Here is a 21,536-nt window from a genome sequence, read left to right on the forward strand (position 1 = left end):
CCACCCCTTTAAGAATAAACTACCCGCTCCCCCACCCTAAGCCCTAAATAAATAAAAAAATACCCAACCCACCACTCCTGCCCCTAATACAAAATTGCCCGAACCTTCACCCTAAGCCCTTAAAAAAATACCCAAACCCCCACTCTGCCCCTTAAAAAAATAGCCTGCCCCTGAACAATCCACCAACCCTAATCCCTTAATTCACCCCTCACCCCTGCCCCAGCCCCACTTACCTCACTGCATCCTCCATGTCTTGTCCCAAACAAAGCATGGCTTTTCTATGCCTTAACCATGCATATGCACAGTTTCGCACATGTGTGGTTAAGGCACAGAAAAAGCCATGCGTTGTTCTGGCAAGCGTGGTAATACTTGTGTGGAAAATGTCTGCATTGTTAAGGATGTTTCCCATTTAAAACACCTACCAATATTGGGGATTAAACCCTGGATTTCTATGTGATTCATCACAGATTACGTTCTTTTATATGTAAAAATATCACCTATCCTACCTAAAAACAAATCTATATTTTGGTAAAAAGAACCCTAAGGCATATTCTAAAAAAGGTTTATTACCATATTGTCTAATCTATAAAAGATAGACTGCATGCTTTTATTTTTCCAAAATATACAAAGTTTCAAGTCTATGGTTTGCTCCCACTGATTCGTGGAACAATTTAGAAGCAAAAATAGATCTTAGAAGAGTCACATATAAATTGAGATTTAAGAAATTCTTTGTCACTAAACCCTAAAAAAAAAAACATACAGACAGGAGAAAGATTAAGGACCTCATTACGAGTGAGGCAAGGACTGCCTCACCTTCTTTAACGGTCAGACCACTGCACGCTGGGAGGTCCGACTGCCCAATTACAACTCTGGTGGGTGGAGCCCCCATAACCGCCTGGCTGATTACAACTACCCCTTCCCTGGCGGTTTCACTGACATGGAAAGGCTGGAAGTGAGGGTGTGCTGGGGGTCCACAGGTGTCTCTACCAATATGGGGATGCCCAATAACCCCAACTGTATCTGGACCAAGTCTCAATACACCATTTTCAATATACAGAGGATATAGATTTGCATATTACAAATAACAAATGAAAACATCAATTGATCAGTCTAGACAATTATTGTATTTTATACATAATTACATCACTCTATTCCTATACAAAAACAACAAATGCCCAATCAACTAACAAACATCCTAAAACCACACAATTAAAATAAAAGAAAATGAAGAAAAATAGATAAAGGAAGGTAATTTTTGCACTGAAATCAGTCTTTCTTTTATTTAAGCTGCTGAACCTTCTTCCGGCAAGCAGTCCTATACCATGAAGTAATTATATTTGGCATTGTTTTCTTTAGGGGTGTTTCCTCCCAACACCTATACACGATACCATTTTATTTCCAACGTTCCACTACTCCAAACTTTTTAACACATACCTCCAGAAAATATAGTCGATGCGTTACGGCCTTTCAACTTCCAGCCTCCGCAGGACATCAGACACAGGTGGTCATTCTGACCTCGGCGGTAAAAGGCGCCTACCGCCGGTCAGAAATCCTCCATAATCCCGCCGCGGTCGCGGAAACCCGCCACGGTCATTCTGACCCGCAGCAGCCAAACCTCCGAAAATCCGACAGCCACAACAGACCGCCAGACCAGCGGTCGGAGGAAAAGTGGAGGTGACAAAACCTCCACCGTCACGCCAACAGAAATACGCCCATGCCATTACGACCCACGAATCCACGCGGCGGTCTTTCAAACGCGGTTTTCCATTGGCGGGACACACCGCCGCGGTCAGAATACACACAAACGAACAAAACTCAGCCACATTGGCCGATTTGAATTCCACACACCTGATACACATACACACACCACTCCCACACACACAATACAATATAAAACACACACCCACATCACCCACAAACCCCTACGACCAAAAATTCAGAAAGAAGGCCAGAGCGAGACACCACCATCCACAAACTAGCAGCCACAGCCACTCAACACCATCACCCACACAATATCCACACACAAAACAACACACACCACCACACTCAACACACTTAACTACACATACTCCACCCCACACATCATACACACCACCCCATGGCACCCCAAAGACACCCCCGCTTCTCAGACGAAGAACTCAGGGTCATGGTGGAGGAAATCGTTCGGGTAGAGCCCCAGCTGTTCGGCACACAGATCCAATACACCAGCATTGCCCGGAGGACGGAGCTATGGCAGAGGATTGTCGACAGGGTCAACGCTGTGGGACAGCACCCCAGAAATCGGGAAGACATCAGGAAGCGATGGAACGACCTACGGGGGAAGGTGCGTTCCATGGTATCCCGGCACAACATCGCCGTGCAGAAGACTGGCGGAGGACCCCCACCTCAACCCCCACAATTTACAACATGGGAGGAGGAAGTCTTGAACATCCTGCATCCTGACGGCCTCGCAGGAGTCGGGGGAGGAATGGATACTGGTAAGTTGAAGCTTCACTACTGCTTCCCCCCCACCTGCATGCCAAATCATACCCCAACCCTCACCCCCATCCTCGAACCCCACCCTCACCCCCACCCCCATCCTCACCCCCACCCTCACCCCCACCACCATCCTCACCCCCACCACCATCCTCACCCCCACCCCCAGCACACCTATTCCCTGCCAATGTCTCACCATCACAACCCACACATCCCAAAACCTAGGCCTGCATGCGTCCACTAAGCATGGACACCCATCACCAAAGCATGCCCAATGCATATACACATCCCCCCCACAAGCCACCCTCACCAAAGCCCCCACACACGAATGCCAGCACTTGGGGACACGGGAACCCACAGATACACCCATATGCCACACATTGAAACTATAACCATACCTCTATACCCCTGCAGGACCCGACCGTCAACACACCGCCGCGGAGGGCCCAGAATTCTCCACACCCCCCACCCAAGAGGCCGTCAGCGATGACAGCAGCTCTGTCGACCTGGACACCGATGACCAGCCCGGACCATCGGGGACCTCTGGACAGTCGGTTCCCCTCACACAGGCCCAGGCCACTACAGACCCAAACCCCTCTGGGAACACCAGCACAGCTCCCACCCAGCGGGCCCATGCCTCTGTCTCCAGGGCGCGTCAATCTGCGGTGTGTCTACCACTACAGGGCACCCAGGATAACCCACCACCCCAACAACAACAGGGACCTGGGGGCAGTGGTAGTGGGCACACCGGCCAGGGGGCAGAGGCCCAGGGAAACAGGGCAACTCGGAGGGCAGCTGTGCGACAGGGGGGGGACGGGCCCAGGGAACCCACTCTCCACGAGGCCCTCACCACCATCATGGGAGCATACAACCGCTCCCAGGAGACGATGGCGACGGTACTGGCCCGCTGCCACAACACCACCGTCTCGACCATCCTCCTGCAGGAAAGGCACCTGGCGGCGCAAAGCCAGGTTGTGAAGCATGCAGCAGGCCACGATGATGTGACACACCTTCTTAGGTGAGTACATTAGGGATCCACCTGTCATATGCAGGCACCTAAACCTGGCCTTTAGGAGGCCAAAGGTGCGTTCGATCACCCTCCTAGTACGCCCATGGGCCTCATTGTAACGTTCCTCTGCCCTGGTCCGGGGATTCCTTACTGGGGTCAGTAGCCACGACAGGTTGGGGTACCCAGAGTCCCCCAATAGCCATACACGGTGTCTCTCTAGCTGTTCCATCACGTAAGGGATGCTGCTATTCCTCAGGATGTAGGCGTCATGCACTGACCCTGGGAATTTGGCATTTACATGCGAAATGTACTGGTCAGCCAAACACACCACCTGGATGTTCATGGAATGGTAACTCTTTCTGTTCCTGTACACCTGCTCCCTATCTCTTGGGGGAACCAAAGCCACATGGGTCCCATCAATGGCACCAATGACGTTGGGAATATGTCCAAGGGTGTAGAAATCACCCTTCACTGTAGCCAATTCGCCCACCTCAGGGAAAATGATGTAGCTCCTCACGTATTTCATCAGGGCAGACAACACTCTGGATAACACCTTCGAAAACATGGGCTGAGACATCCCAGAAGCAATTCCCACTGTTGTCTGAAATGACCCACTTGCCAAGAAATGGAGTACTGACAGGACCTGCACCAGAGGGGGAATCCCTGTGGGTTGGCGGATGGGGGACATCAGGTCGGGCTCCAGCTGGGCACACAGTTCATGTATAGTGGCACGGTCAAGACGGTAGGTCAGGATAATGTGGCGTTCTTCCATTGTCGACAGGTCCACCAGCGGTCGGTACACGCGAGGATTCATCCGTCTCCTCGCCAAACCCAGCGGACGGTGCCTAGGAAGGACAACATGGAGCACACAGTCAAGCAACCCACAGGTACGTACTCACAGCTAGCACAGTAAACGATTCTCTATGCAGTGAATGGCGTGTCTGAGTGGCTATGCAAGGCCTAGGCCTGTGTGACGCAGTTGAAATTGAGCCATGTGGACCCTCGAAATGGCGGCTGCCTGACCTGTGAAGTGTGACAATGGGATGTGAGGTCAATGCGCTGGCGTGGCACACCGCGGCGGTCAGCGGTCGAAGACCGCGGCGCGAAGCCGCATTGGTTAACATTGAAGCCTATGGGTTTCAGGAGCCAATGGCGAAGGGCGCCGGCGGTGGCGGTACGCACCGCCGCGGTACGCACCGCCGCGGACGTGACCGCCATTTTCTATCTACTTATCCACTTGCGACTTGAACTTTCACAGGAGAGGACCTATACTGCAAGTGTTGCTGTGACCTCGGTCTGGAAGGGACAATGGCTGCTGCGCCTGGGGAAAGGGCCCCTGCCTTCACTGGAGAGGAGTTGGAGAAACTTGTGGATGGGGTCCTCCCCCAGTATGCGCTACTCTACGGTCCTCCAGACCAACAAGTGAGTTTAATTCAATCTGGATTTGGGGCCACTGGCTGGCTTGGGGGCCTGGCGGGGGGCCTGGCGGGGATGGGGGGCATGTTGGGGCTGGCGGGGGGCATGGCGTGGGGCCTGGCGGGGATGGGGGGCATGTTGGGCCTGGCGGGGGGCCTGGCGGGGGGCCTGGCGGGGATGGGGGGCATGTTGGGGCTGGCGGGGGGCATGGCGGGGGGCCTGGCGGGGATGGGGGGCATGTTGGGGCTGGCGGGGGGCCTGGCGGGGATGGGGGGCATGTTGGGGCTGGCGGGGGGCCTGGCGGGGGGCCTGGCGGGGATGGGGGGCATGTTGGGGCTGGCGGGGGTCCTGGCGGGGATGGGGGGCATGTTGGGGCTGGCGGGGGGCCTGGCGGGGGGCCTGGCGGGGATGGGGGGCATGTTGGGGCTGGCTTGGGGGCATGGCGGGGGGCCTGGCGGGGATGGGGGGCATGTTGGGGCTGGCGGGGGGCCTGGCGGGGATGGGGGGCATGTTGGGGCTGGCGGGGGGCCTGGCGGGGGGCCTGGCAGGGATGGGGGGCATGTTGGGGCTGGCGGGGGGCATGGCGGGGGGCCTGGCGGGGATGGGGGGCATGTTGGGGCTGGCGGGGGGCATGGCGGGGGGCCTGGCGGGGATGGGGGGCATGTTGGGCCTGGCGGGGGGCCTGGCGGGGATGGGGGGCATGTTGGGGCTGGCGGGGGGCATGGCGGGGGGCCTGGCGGGGATGGGGGGCATGTTGGGCCTGGCGGGGGGCCTGGCGGGGGGCCTGGCGGGGATGGGGGGCATGTTGGGGCGGGCGGGGGGCATGGCGGGGGGGCCTGGCGGGGATGGGGGGCGTTGGGCCACTGGCAACGAAAATGCAGACAAACTTGAACGTGGTATTTCTCCCTCCCTGTACGTGTCACATAGGTCCGCGCCCATGAGAAGATCGGGATTTGGCGTGCCATCGCCAAGGAAGTCCGGACCCTGGGGGTCCACCATCGACGGGGCACCCACTGCCGCAAGAGGTGGGAGGACATCCGCCGCGGGACCAAGAAGACCGCTGAGTCTCTGCTGGGGATGGCCTCCCAACGTAGGCGGGGTGCCTGCCGTCAACTGACCCCCCTGATGTTCCGGATCCTGGCGGTGGCCTACCCTGATTTGGATGGGCGCGTGAGGGCAGCACAGCAGACACAAGGGGGTGAGTCCAAGCATTATCTACTCTGTTGTCGCGCAGTGGAGGTGTCTGGGTGGGGGAGGAGGGCTGTGGGTCCCCCTAGGCCAGGGCGATATCTGTAGGCTGGGCACCCCCGTAAGCCCCTGTGTCCCCAGCCAACACCCTCAGTAGTGTGTCAGTACAGCCATCCCTGGGCCGTGTCATCCATGGGTGCAGTTGTCAACTCTAGGCGTGTAGGGCATGTTCCACGGAATACGTAGCGGACCCCAAGTGCGCAACTTAGTGCAGGGGGCATCTGTGTCTGTCATGTCCGCTAACTGTACCGGAGATCCATGTACTCAATATCCCTTTATTTCTCTCTCCCCCCCCCCTTTTTGTTTGTCTTTCTGTGCTTGTGTGCATCAGCATCATCAGGCGGAGGAGAAGTGGCATCGGGGCAGGAGGGAGCTGCATCTCACATGGCCCAGGAGGGCCATGCCACAGAGTCTGACTGGACCAGTGAGACGGAGGGCGAGGGGAGCTCCACAACGGGGACGACTGGACCCTGCAGCGACACGGACACGTCCTCGGAAGGGAGCTCCCTTGCGGGGGTGGCACCATCCGTGCCCCCCGCCATTACAGGTACAGCCGCCACCCAGCGCACCATCACCGCCCTCCCAGCAGTCCCTCAGCGTTCGCCCCGTGCCCGCTCTGCCAGGAAGCCGGGCATCTCCTTCGCCCCAGGCACCTGAGGCCCTGCCCCTGTTACCCCCGCTGCCCTCAGTGAGGAGGTCATTGACCTCCTCCGAACGCTCATTGTTGGGCAGACTACCCTTTTGAATGCCATCCAGGGGGTGGAGAGGGAGGTTCATCGCAGCAATGCGTACCTGGAGGGCATTCATTCGGGTCAGGCTGCCCATCAGCGATCGTTCCAGGCTCTGGCCTCAGCACTGACGGCAGCCATTGTCCCTGTCTCCTGCCTCCCTCTACTAACTCCCTCCTCCCAGTCTCCTGTTCCTCTGCCTGTCCCACCCACACCATCAGACCAGCCTGCACACACCTCAACACCCAAGAGAAGCTCATCCAAACATAAGCACCACAGATCACGCAGACATTCACACACGCAACATTCCGATGCAGACATGCCAACAGTCACTACCACCTCTGTGACCCCCACCTCCTCGTCTCCCTCCTCCCTCCCTGTGACGTCTACACTCACACCTCCATTCACCTCACCATCAGCCAGTGTTTCCATCACCAGCACACCCTCCAGTCCAGTCCGCACACGTGCAGTCACCACCCCCACTGCCATTTACACGTCCCCTGTGTCCTCTCCCACTGTGTCTGTCACCCCCTCTTCCACACCACACAAACGCAGCCACCCACCCACCCAACAGCCATCCACCTCACGACAGCCTATCCCTCCTGCACCTGCACCCAAAGACAGCAAACGTGACTCACCTACAACCACATCCTCTCCCTCCACTCCCATTCCCGCTGTACCTACCACTCTCCATTGTCCCAAGAAACTCTTCCTCGCCACTGCTAACTTCTTTCCTGACCCTGAGCCCCCCCCTCCTTCTCGTCGGGGTAAGAAGAGCACCTCAGCCACCACCAGCCCTGCAGCCCCCTTGACAAGGGTGCAGGGGTATTGGAGCCCACCAGCCCGCATGTCTGGATCTTCGCCCAGCAGCAAGGGGACAGCCAGCCCACCCCCTGGGAAGAGGAGCAGAAGGCGGAAGGGGCGCCGCAGGAGCCCGGCTTCTACATCCCCCCCGGACACCACCCAGACACAGTCACCAGCCACAGCTCCAAAGGGAGGAAAGGGCCACAGACTCCCGACTAAGGAGGGCAAGGGCAGCAAGTCGGAGAGGTCAGGCTGCAGGCCTGCTGCCCAGGAGGAGCCCACCACCCCCATAGCCGCTGGCCAGGGAGGACCCAGCCCAGCTGGCCAGGAGGGCCCCACCACCCACAGCCCAGGTGGGCATTGAAGGAGCACCATCCCCGCTGCCCAGGAGGGCACCACCAGGCAATGAGCAGTTGGCCATAGACCGCCCGCCGTCTCAAGAACCGCTGAACTGGGCCCCGCCGTCTCCAGCACCGCTGAACTGGGCCCCGCCGTCTCAAGAACCGCTGAACTGGGCCCCGCCGTCTCATGAACCGCTGAACTGGGCCCCGCCGTCTCAAGAACCGCTGAACTGGGCCCCGCCGTCTCAAGAACCGCTGAACTGGGCCCCGCCGTCTCAAGCACCGCTGAACTGGGCCCCGCCGTCTCCAGCACCGCTCTGCTGGGGACCGCCGTCTCAAGAACCGCTGAACTGGGCCCCGCCGTCTCAAGCACCGCTGAACTGGGCCCCGCCGTCTCAAGAACCGCTGAACTGGGCCCCGCCGTCTCAAGAACCGCTGAACTGGGCCCCGCCGTCTCAAGCACCGCTGAACTGGGCCCCGCCGTCTCCAGTACCGCTCCGCTGGGGACCGCCGTCTCAAGAACCGCTGAACTGGGCCCCGCCGTCTCCAGCACCGCTCCGCTGGGGACCGCCGTCTCAAGAACCGCTGAACTGGGCCCCGCCATCTCCAGCACCGCTCCGCTGGGGACCGCCGTCTCAAGAACCGCTGAACTGGGCCCGCCGTCTCAAGCACCGCTGAACTGGGCCCCGCCGTCTCAAGCACCGCTCCGCTGGGGACCGCCGTCTCAAGAACCGCTGAACTGGGCCCTTCAAGGCAAGACCCGCTGAACTGGGCCCTTCAAGGCAAGAAGCGCTGAACTGGGCCCTTCAAGGCAAGACCCGCTGAACTGGGCCCTTCAAGGCAAGAAGCGCTGAACTGGGCCCTTCAAGGCAAGAAGCGCTGAACTGGGCCCTTCCAGGCAAGAACCGCTGGCCCTTTGGCAGACGTGGCAGGGCAGGATCTGTCTCGGGCAGGGCTGCAGGATGTCCTCTGGCCAACATGCCTCCTCCAGTGGCAGTGGAGTCTGTTATGGACTGTTTGGACTGTGGCTTTGCTCTCCCCAGGATGGCCCAGTGGGCAGGCCACCCACTGTATGGACTGTATGGACTGTGGCTTTGCACTCCCCAGGATGGCCCAGTGGGCAGGCCACCCACTGTATGGACTGTATGGACTGTGGCTTTGCTCTCCCCAGGATGGCCCAGTGGGCAGGCCACCCACTGTATGGACTGTATGGACTGTGGCTTTGCTCTCCCCAGGATGGCCCAGTGGGCAGGCCACCCACTGTATGGACTGTATGGACTGTGGCTTTGCACTCCCCAGGATGGCCCAGTGGGCAGGCCACCCACTGTATGGACTGTATGGACTGTGGCTTTGCTCTCCCCAGGATGGCCCAGTGGGCAGGCCACCCACTGTATGGACTGTATGGACTGTGGCTTTGCACTCCCCAGGATGGCCCAGTGGGCAGGCCACCCACTGTATGGACTGTATGGACTGTGGCTTTGCTCTCCCCAGGATGGCCCAGTGGGCAGGCCACCCACTGTATGGACTGTATGGACTGTGGCTTTGCTCTCCCCAGGATGGGCCAGTGGTCATGGAGTCCCCTCGTGGATCTGGCGTCGTGTACTCAAGTGGCTGAGGTGCCCCCCCTTCCCTTCCCCCTGAGGTGCCTGTCCTATTTTCTTTCTGATGCCCCTGCAGTGTTCTCTCCGTGGAGTTCTTGTCGTGGGACTGGGCCTTGCCCCTTTGCACAGGACCCCTGTGGTCCACGGACAGTGGTTGGACTACATTTAGTAGCTGTATATATTTTGTACATAGTTTATTTATTTATTGGGATTACTGGTGTCCATATTTCAATATATCTGCCCGTTTATGATCTCTTCTTTTGGTCTTTGCATTATTTCGGAGGGGGGGGTTTGTGGGTTGTGACAGTGATCTGTGGGAATTCATTGATGTGTGTGTTGTAGTGGGTGTGGGTGGGTGGGTGGGTGCCGGTAATCTTTTCCCTCCCCTGTGTCGTAGGTGCAGTACTCACCGATGTCTTCCGCGCCGCCGGGCGTGCTCCTGGTACAGGAGCAGGTATAGGAGTGCGGGGATGACCTGCAACTCGGGTTCCATACTGCCGGAATCTCGCGTGGAGTGCGTAGAGGTGAGCGTTTTCCCGTTCGTAGTCTGTTTCCGCCGTGTTTTTATCGGCGGTGCTCCCGCCCCGGAAAAGGTGGCGGATTGGTGGGTCGTGATAGGGTGGGCGGTACATTGTCTGCCGCCTGGCTGTTGGCGGGGACCGCCGCACTGTTTGTTTGTTCCGCCGTGGCGGGCGGAGTGTTAATGCAGCGGGCTGTGTTGGCGGTTCCCGCCAGGGTCAGAATTGCATATTTTGGACCGCCGGCCTGTTGGCGGCTTGGCCGCCGCATTATCACCGACCGCCAGGGTCAGAATGAGGGCCACAGTGCCTTATTTTAGTATATAGTGGCCTTTCAAAGATTTCTTTTCGTGACAAGGATTGCCATTCATTTTGTATCATCCTCCTGTTGTAAAGTAATGTTCTATATGCTCTCCTTCATCAACATCCGACGCGTAGGAAGCGCTGTCTTGATCTCAAAATTCCGGCCTTGTGGTATTTCAGGGCGCACGTGTGTTTAAACATGGCATTCCTAAAGCAAATGGGCATGTGCAGGAGCCCCCCTTCCGAGCACCATCAGAATGTGCAGTCTGCCTTGCAGACAATGCACATTCCGAGTGTGCTGATCGGCCCCCTCTGTGCTACGAGAGAGCACTCAGCTCCTTTAAGGGAGCCAAGTGCCACCTCGCAGCACTGTTCCCGCAGGTATGACTGACGGGAATGCTGTATTACAATGTTTCCGCTGTTCAGACTGGTAGGAACATTGTAATAGGGTGGGGGGACAGCACTGCCATGGTGAAGACGTCCTCTCGCAAGTTTTCCAGTTCTGCGTTGGGACCTCCAAACTCGTAATAAGGTTGTGAGTTCCTTAAATCATGAAAGAACGTACAGATATTTCACTGTTATGAGGTCTGAGTATGATATAATTGCAATTCCTAATTACAATGCCACTCAAACATTTGGACCCTCATTATGACATTGGAGGTAAATCCCACTTACAGCCACGCTGACTGCCACCAACTTACCGCTGCGGCCGTGGATATCCGTTCACCATATTATGACACACACACACCAATCCGTCAGTATACAGCCACATACACAAATCCACCACACCAAAGGTCAGTGATGAACTGGCGGTATCAAAACCCACACTGTTACGCCAACAGAATAACACCTACCACATTATGACCCACGGATCACCACAGCGGACATTCAACTGCGGTAAACCATTGGCTGTACATACCGCCACGCTCCAAATGGATACACGCAAACAAAACAACACAACATTGAACAATTCACGCCTGGCACCCATACACATACCACACCCACACCACTATAAAACACACAGCCACAATACCCACAACCTTTTACGACTACAAAGCATTGCCAACAGAGAGACATCAAGAACACAGACACAACCAGTGCCACGCACTATACACACCTATACACCACTCACTCACCCCACATCACACACCCCAACACATTACCCAACACAGCCTAACCTACACATCTCACACAACACCCATGGCACCACAAAGACACCCCTGTTTCACAGAGGAGGAGCTAGGGGTCATGGTGGAGGAAATCATCAGGGTACAGCCACAGTCATTTGGAGCACAGGTGCAGCAGATATCGATAGCTAGGAAAATGGAGCTATGGTGAAGAATCGTGGACAGGGTCAATGCCGTGGGACAGTACTCAAGAACTACGGATGGCATCAGGAAGAGGTGGAACGACCCACAGGGGAAGGTACATTCCATTTCAGCAAGACACCAGCTTGCTGTACAGAGGACTGGTGGTGGACCCCCACCTCCGCCCCTACAACTAACAACATGAGAGGAGCAAGTGTTGGCAATCCTGCATCCTGATGGCCTGGCTGGAGTAGGATGAGGACTGGACTCTGGTAAGTAAACTCTTTTCTTCTATCACCCCCCTACCTGCATGCCATCACATACCTCCACCCTCACCCTTTCTCCCATCACACCATCACATCACCACTTCCCACACACCCTACCATCACATGTCACTCATCCCAATGCCAAGCCCTGCATGCTCTACCAGTGCATGGACACCACTCAAAGCCCTGCATGAAAACCTATCACTAAAGCATGCACTGCTATCCCACCACATACCAACGTACACAAGTGAAAACTGCCAGGGCAAATGCAACCAAAGAGGGCAAGCCACGGATGCACAATATGTCAGACACAAAAACAATAATGCAGCATTTACATCCCCACAAGTACCCCAGCCAATGTCACCGGAGAGGAGGTGCCAGCAATATCCAGTCCCCCAACAGAAGAGGCCCACAGTGATGACAGCAACTCTGGTCTTCAGGATCTGGATGACCTACCTGGCCCATCAGGGACCTCTGGACAGCTGGTTACCCAGGCCCAGTCACACACCACCACAGAGCCTCCCCCATCAGGAAACACCACCACAGCACCCACCCAGCGTACCCATACCTCTATCCCCAGGACACATCAATAAGCAGTCTGTCCACCTCTACAGCGACCCCAGGCCATACCTCATACCCAAGACGATCAGAGACCTGGGGTCAGTGGCAGTGGGCACACGGTTCAGGGGACAGAGGCAAAGGCCAACAGGGAAACTGGGAGGAGTGCTGTGCACCAGAGGGAGGACAGGCCCGGAGAACCGGCTCTCCAGGAGGCATTTGCAGAGATCTTGGGAGCCTATCAACATTCCCAGGACACGATGGGCCTGATCCTGGAAAATGTGCAGGAGAACAGGCGGCTGCAAGAGGGACAGTAACAGGGGATCAGAGAGGACTTGCAGGCCATCAACAACACCCTGATCTCCATAGCAGGGGTGCTGGCAGACATTGCCAACATTATGAGGGAGGCAGTCAAACAACAGTGGGCCTCTGCCACTAGCCAGACATCTGAACAGCCTTCTACCTCTTCTGCCGCTAGTGGCCAGGAGGCCCCGCCATAGGACTCACAGGCCACCAGCACCCCCTGCAGAAGGTGAACCACCCCGTAAACGTTCCCTGCGATCCAGACAGAAGCCAGAGACACTTTCCAAGACCCCCACCAGGAAATGAGACTCTCCTGATTGTCACCCTAGTGTCCCACTCTGTTACCCTGTCTACCTTTAACAGCCATTGCTCCCATTCCTATGTCCCCTTGGACAATGCACCTGTGCTACAAACAGACTGGAACAATACCCTGGACTTTACTCCGTCATTACCCCATCCCATTGCACTTGCCCCTCTTTATTTTAACACTTCAATAAACACCCTTGGAAAAACACCATTTTGGAGTATGTCATGTTTATCAATTATGTATGCATTGAAACCGGTACAAACATTGTAATTCTACTGTACAGAAAATAAGCATTGATTAATGACCTGCAGCTGGCTGCAGTGATCACATCAGGAATAAATGTGAGGTCACCAACATCTCCAAAATGGATTGTCAGAGGGAACAGTAAGTGGGCATAGATGTGGGAAATATCAGCATGCAGTGCCACAGAAATTCATACAAATTTAATTGAAATGTGAAGTAACACTGTCCTACCTGTGTGTCATTGGAAGTATTGTCTGATCACTGATGTTTTGTTGTCCTCATCCTCATCCTCTGGCTCCTCATCCTCACTGTCCACAGGGTCCACTGCTGGCACACAGGAATCTCCAGCCTCCTCCTCCTGCAGGAATGGGGCTTGGCGTATGAGGGCCAGGTTATGCAACATACAGCATTCCACCACTATCTGGCAGACCTTCCTGGGTACGCAGCACAGGGATCCACCTGTCAGATGGAGGCACCAGAGCCTGGCCTTCAGGAGACCAAAGGTCCTTTCAATTATCCTTCTGGTTTGCCCATGGGCCTCCTTATAACATTCTTCTGCCCTTGTCCTGGCATTCCTCACAGGGGCCAGTAACCATGATAGGTTTGGGTAACTGGAGTCACCTGCAAATATTGAGGGAAAACATTTAGCCACACTCTATCCCATATGTCCCACACCATACCCATACACCAACATCTACTGGGTGGGAACCATGGCTCACCTATTAGCCACACCCTGTACCACTGTAGTAGGCCCATAACATTTGGCATGATGCTATTCCTCAGGACAAAGGCATCATGCACCAACCCAGGATACTTAGCATTGACGTGGGTGATGTACTGGTCCACCAAGCACACCATCTGTACATTCACAGAGTGGAAACTCTTCCAATTTCTGAACACCTGTTCGTTATGATGGGGGGGGAGACAAATGCAATATGTGTTCCATCAATCCTCCAATATTGTTGGGGATGTGTCCCATTGCATAGAACTCAGCCTTCACTGTGGCCAAATCTTCAATCAGGGGAAAAACAATGTAGCTGCACAAGTGTTTAATCAGGGCAGACAACACTCTTGTCAGCACTATTAAGAACATTGGCTGTGACATTCCTGCTGCCAAGCCTACTGTCACTTGGAAAGAACCAGTTGCTATGAAATGGAGCACTGATAGAACTTGCACAAGAAGGGGGATCCCAGTGGGGTGACGGATAGCAGAAATCAGGTCAGGCTCCAATTGGGCACACAGCTCAGTGATTATGGCCCTGTCAAGTCTACAGGTGAGTATTATGTGCCTGTCCTCAAGTGTTGCCAAGTCCACCGGGGTCTGTACATGGGGGTATGTCTCCATCTCCTATTCATCCACAGAGGTAGGAATCTATGGTGCAAAAGAGTGAGGAGCCGGTCACAAACTGAACAATGGAGCTACAACAGAACTTTGCATGCTGTTAACTTGTAATTGGTCAGTGTGATATGTCCAGTATCTCCTAATTTCACCAGTGACACAGCAATTTTCCGGGGCCTGCCCCCGCTCCTGACATAGCATCTGCCTGTCCTGTGTGGAGGGACAGGTGGGAGTGAGGTAATTCCACTGACGTTGTGTGCCGTTGCGGGAGGCGGTCGGGAGCTGCTGTGCAACTCCTCATTGGTTAACATTGGGCCCTATGGGTTACAGTGGCCAATGTTGATCTACGCCGGTGATGGTATGCGCCGCCGTGGACGTGACCGCCATTTTCTATCTAATCCCCCACTTGCTACCTGATCTCCCATAGGAGAGGACCTACACTGCATGTGCTGCTGTGATCTGTGTCTGGAACCTACCATGGCCCGCGTGACTGGGGAAAGGGCCCCAACCTTAACTTCGGAGGAGTTGGAGAGACTGGTGGATGGGGTCCTACCCCAGTATGGACTGCTGTGTGGGACTCCAGACCAACAGATGAGTACACTGTGGGCACGATGCATGTGGCAGGAATGCATGGAGTGGTGTGTGTGAAGGCCTCGTGTAAGGGGGTGGGTGGATGTCCTCTGGTGTATTGTTTTGTGTGCTGGGCCGTGTGTGTGTAAATTGTGATGTGAAGGGGTATGGTGGGCCATAGGTGTAACAGGCAGGACTGTTTGCCTGATTCTATTTTCCTGTGTGTATTGCCTCTGCAGGTCAGCACCCGCCAAAAGAAGGGTATATGGCATGCCATCACCAAGGAGGTGCGGACCCTGGGGTCTGTGGCAGGCAAAGCACCCACTGTCGGAAACAGTGTGAGGACCTGAGATGCTGGGCACGGAAGGCGGCGGAGGCCCAGCTGGGGATGGCTTTCCAACGAGGAAGGGGTACCCATCGAATCCTCAGCCGCCTGATGGCCTGCATACTGGTGGTGGCCTATCCTGAGCTGGGGGTGGGTACAGTGCCTATCATTACCAATTACGCATGGTAGGGTGATAGCGGGGTGGGAGATGTGTGTCAGTGTGTGCCCCTAGGCCAGGCCTGACATTGCAGCTGCCCTGAGTGAGGAGGCTATTGACCTCCTGAGACCCATATGTATAGAGCAGTAAACCACTGTGAATGCCATCCAGGGGCTGGCAGCTCAGATGCAACAGACTAATGCATTACTGGAGGGCATTCGCACTGGATTGGCAGCCCAACAGAGATCGATCCAGACTCTGACCTAATATCTGATGGCAGCCATTGTCCCTGTTTCTACCCTCCCCCTCTAACTTCCACTGCCCAGTCCCATTCTCCTCAACCCCAGCCCATCCCAAGCACACAGCCAGCATGAGCATGAATACAAGACAACACACAACAGTGGTACAGGCAAACACAAGCACCACACTTCATCCCACAGGCACTCACACAAACACCATCCAGATGCAGACACACCAACATCCACTATTTCCACTGTCCCCCTCCTCCTCCTCCTCTTCCACCTCCTTCCCAGTTCCATCCACACTCACATCTGCATGCACAACATCATCATACACTACCAGCATCATCACCACACCAAGCAGAATACACACCTCACTGGCAGACACCTCCACAACAGCCATGCACACGTCCCGTGTCCTCGCCCACTCTGTCTGTCCCCCCCTCCTAAGGTACACAAACGCTAGCACTCAGACACCCAAGAGCCATCCACTTCACAACAGCATACAGGCCATGCACCTGCACCCAAAAGCAGCAGACAGACACCTCCAACAACCACTCCCTCTTCCTCCACTCCCATTCCTTCTCCCTCTTCCCACCCCAATGTCCCTATGAAATTGTTCCTATCCAACATGGACCTCTTCCCTACCCCTCCTCCCAGTTCTGCATGTATGGGCAGGGTAGGAAGGACCCAGCCAAGCACCTCAGCCACAGAGTCCATGGGCCCAGTCGTCACAACACCCACTCGTGGTGGAAAAAGATCCAGGCCACATGTCCTGAAGGTGAAGGAGCTTGCACCAGGCAGCCTCAAGGGAAAAGAGCCTTCCCCAGCTGCCAGAAAGACCATGGAGCCTTCACCAGCAGACAAGAAGGGAAAGGAGCCTACCTCAGCTGCCAGGAAGACAAAGGAGCCTGCACCAGCAGGCAAGAAGGGAAAGGAGCCTGCCCCAGCTGCCAGGAAGAGCAAGGAGCCTGCACCAGCTGCCAGGAAGAGCAAGGAGCCTGCACCAGCAGGCAGGAAGGCCAAGGGGCCTGGGGCAGGAAATGTGATGGAGCCACCACCACCAACCATGGTTGTGCAACCATCCGAGGTTGCAGGGGATGGACAGGAGCCTCCCCCAAACCAGCAGCACTACCATGACTGAGCAGCCGTCCGAGGTTGCAGGGGATGGGCAGGAGCCTCCCCCACCAGCAGCCCCCCCACTACTGAGCAGCTGCCTGAAGTTGCAGGAGATGGGCAGGAGCCTCCCCCCCAGCAGCAGCACCACCACTGAGCCATCGTCCGAGGTTGCAGGGGATGGGCAGGAACCTCCCCCCCAGCAGCATCATCACCACTGAGTAGCCACCCGAGGTTGCAGGGGATGGGCAGAAGCTTTCCCCCCAGCAGCAGCACCACCACTGAGCAGCCGTCGAGGTTGCAGGTGATTGGCAGCAGCCTCCCCCCCAGCAGCTGCACCACCACTGAGCAGCTGTCCGAGGTTGCAGGGGATGGGCAGGAGCCTCCCCCCACCAGCAGCAGCACCACCACTGTGCAGTCGTCACCGCTGGTGGAAGATAGGTAATCCTGCCTTAATGGGCTGCTGTGCAGCCTGCCCCCTGCAAATCCAGTGGGTATGACACTCACCTGACAGACTGTGACCTTGCACTCCCCAGGATCGAGAGCACAGGGCAGGTTGCCCCCTACAGAATCAGTGGGTAAGACACCCACATGCCCAACACTCCCCAGGATCAAGAGCACAGGGCATGATGCCCCCTCCAGAACCAGTGGGTAAGACACCCACATGCCCAACAGTCCCCAGTATCAAGAGTACAGGGCACGATGCCCTCTCCAGAACCAGTGGGCAAGACACCCACTCGAGAGACTGTGGCCCATCACTCCCCAGGACCAAGGGCACGATGCCCCCTCAAGAACATGTGGGCAAGACACCCACTTGAGAGACTGTGGCCCTGCACTCCACAGGACCAAGCTCAGGGCATGTTGCCCCCTCCAGAACCAGTGGTCTTGTCTTATCTCCCGGCTGAGGTGCCCCTCCGTCCTCCCATCGCCCTGAGGTGCCTGGGTGCCTGCCTATTTACCAACTGATGCCCCTGCAGTGTTCTCTCCGTTTTGAAGCAGGTGACATGTGTGGCCTTGGACTTTGGCTTGTGGCCATGTGGACCTGAACATTGTGGACTGGACTGTACATATGTATATGTCTATTATCTTGCCTAACTTATGTTTCATGCTGTGTTGATCTCATTACATTCACTTTTGCAAAATCGTTTTTTCCTTGCATTATTCATCCGAGTCACAGGGTAAAATTGTTTCTGTAATGCAGCTGATTGTGTGTATGGTGTTGGGGGGTTATGTGTTGTGCGTTTGTGTGTCACTCTTGTGTTCCTCCCTCCCTCCCTCCCTCCCTCCCTTGTGTGCTAGGCAGCTGTACTCACTGTTGTCGTCTTCGCTAACGTCGGTGTTCGTGGTGGAGCAGAACCTAGAATATCATGGGGAAGACATGCAGTTCAGGCTCCAAGGCAGCATGGTTGTTCCCTGTGTCTCCAATGGTGAGTCCTTTGACTTTTGTGTTCTGTTTCCGCCAGACTTTTGATGTCTTTGAGACCGCCCCAGAAAAGGTGGTGGTTTGCAGGGTCATAATATGGTGGGCGGAACATTGACTTCCGCCTGGCTGTAGGCGGCTACCTCCGTGGTGGCTGTTGTTTCCGCCCTGGCGTTCGGAGTGGTACATTGGCTGTCTTTCGAAGATCTTTCCGCCATGGTCATAGTTTGGTGGTAGTTACAGCCAGCCTGTTGGCTGTATTACAGCCACTTTAACACCAACTGCCAGGGTTGTAATAAGGCCTTGATTTTTTAAGTGAATTTCTAGAGTTTTTTAACCCCTTCGCTGCCAGGCCTTTTCCCCCTCCTGTGACAGGCCTTTTTTTGCCTATTTGGGGCAGTTCGCGCTTAGGCCCTCATAACTTTTTGTCCACATAAGCTAACCAAGCCAAATTTGCGTCCTTTTTTTCCAACATCCTAGGGATTCTAGAGGTACCCAGACTTTGTGGGTTCCCCTGAAGGAGGCCAAGAAATTGGCCAAAATACAGTGAAAATTTCGTTTTTTTCAAAAAAAATTGAAAATGTGGCTGCAGAAGAAGGCTTGTGGTTTTTCCCCTGAAAATGGCATCAACAAAGGGTTTGCGGTGCTAAACTCAGCAGCGTCCCAGCTTTCAGGAACAGGCAGACTTGAATCAGAAAACCCAATTTTTCAACACAATTTTGGCATTTTACTGGGGCATACCCCATTTGTGCAATTTTTTGTGCTTTCAGCCTCCTTCCAGTCAGTGACAGGAATGGTCATGAAACCAATGCTGGATCCCAGAAACCTAAACATTTCTGAAAAGTAGACAAATATCTGAATTCAGCAAGGGGTCATTTGTGTAGATCCTACAAGGGTTTCCTACAGAAAATAACAGCTGAAAAAGAAAAATATTGAAATTGAGGTGAAAAAACCATCAATTTTTCTCTACGTTTTACTCTGTAACTTTTCCCTGCAATGTCAGATTATCGAAAGCAATATACCGTTACGTCTGCTGGACTCCTCTGGTTGCGGGGATATATAGGGTTTGTAGGTTCATCAAGAACCCGAGGAACCCAGAGCCAATAAATGAGCTGCACCCTGCAGTGCGTTTTCATTCTATACCGGGTATACAGCAATTCATTTGCTGAAATATAAGGAGTAAAAAATTGCTATCAAGAAAACCTTTGCATTTCCAAAAAGGGCACAAGATAAGGTGTTGAGGAGCAGTGGTTATTTGCACATCTCTGAATTCCGGGGTGACCATAGTAGCACGTGAATTACAGGGAATTTCTCAAATAGATGTCTTTTTTACACACACTCCTATATTTGGAAGGAAAAAATTTAGAGAAAGACAAGGGGCAATAGTACTTGTTTTGCTAATCTATGTTCCCCCAAGTCTCCCGATAAAAATGGTACCTCACTTGTGTGGGTAGGCCTAGCGCCCGCGACAGGATATGCCCCAAAACACAACGTGGACACATCACAGAAAACAGAGCTGTTTTTAGCAAAGTGACTACCTGTAGATTTTGGCCTCTAGCTCAGCCGCCACCTAGGGAAACCTACCAAACCTGTGCATTTCTGAAAACTAGAGACCTAGGGGAATCCAAGGAGGGGTGACTTGTGTGGCTCGGACCAGGTTCTGTTACCCAGAATCCTTTGCAAACCTCAAAATTTGGCTAAAAAAAACACATGTTCCTCACATTTCTGTGGCAGAAAGTTCTGGAATCTGAGAGGAGCCACAAATTTCCTTCCACCCAGCGTTCCCCCACGTCTCCCGATAAAAATGATACCTCACTTGTGTGGGTAGGCCTAGCACCCGCGACAGGATATGCCCCAAAACACAACGTGGACACATCACAGAAAACAGAGCTGTTTTTAGCAAAGTGACTACCTGTAGATTTTGGCCTCTAGCTCAGCCGCCACCTAGGGAAACCTACCAAACCTGTGCATTTCTGAAAACTAGAGACCTAGGGGAATCCAAGGAGGGGTGACTTGTGTGGCTCGGGCCAGGTTCTGTTACCCAGAATCCTTTGCAAACCTCAAAATTTGGCTAAAATAACAAGTTTTCCTCACATTTCTGTGGCAGAAAGTTCTGGAATCTGAGAGGAGCCACAAATTTCCTTCCACCCAGCATTCCCCCACGTCTCCCGATAAAAATGATACCTCACTTGTGTGGGTAGGCCTAGCGCCCGCGACAGGATATGCCCCAAAACACAACGTGGACATATCACAGAAAACAGAGCTGTTTTTAGCAAAGTGACTACCTGTAGATTTTGGCCTCTAGCTCAGCCGCCACCTAGGGAAACCTACCAAACCTGTGCATTTCTGAAAACTAGAGACCTAGGGGAATCCACGGAGAGGTGACTTGCGGGGCTCGGACCAGGTTCGGTTACCCAGAATCCTTTGCAAACCTCAAAATTTGGCTAAAAAAACACATGTTCCTCACATTTCTGTGGCAGAAAGTTCTGGAATCTGAGAGGAGCCACAAATTTCCTTCCACCCAGCGTTCCCCCACATCTCCCGATAAAAATGATACCTCACTTGTGTGGGTAGGCCTAGCGCCCGCGACAGGATATGCCCCAAAACACAACGTGGACATATCACAGAAAACAGAGCTGTTTTTAGCAAAGTGACTACCTGTAGATTTTGGCCTCTAGCTCAGCCGCCACCTAGGGAAACCTACCAAACCTGTGCATTTCTGAAAACTAGAGACCTAGGGGAATCCAAGGAGGGGTGACTTGTGTGGCTCGGACCAGGTTCTGTTACCCAGAATCCTTAGCAAACCTCAAAATGTGGCTAAAAAAACACATGTTCCTCACATTTCTGTGGCAGAAAGTTCTGGAATCTGAGAGGAGCCACAAATTTCCTTCCACCCAGCGTTCCCCCACGTCTCCCGATAAAAATGATACCTCACTTGTGTGG

Source organism: Pleurodeles waltl, chromosome 3_1 (genome assembly GCF_031143425.1).
Source record: "Pleurodeles waltl isolate 20211129_DDA chromosome 3_1, aPleWal1.hap1.20221129, whole genome shotgun sequence".
Lineage (NCBI taxonomy): Eukaryota > Metazoa > Chordata > Amphibia > Caudata > Salamandridae > Pleurodeles > Pleurodeles waltl.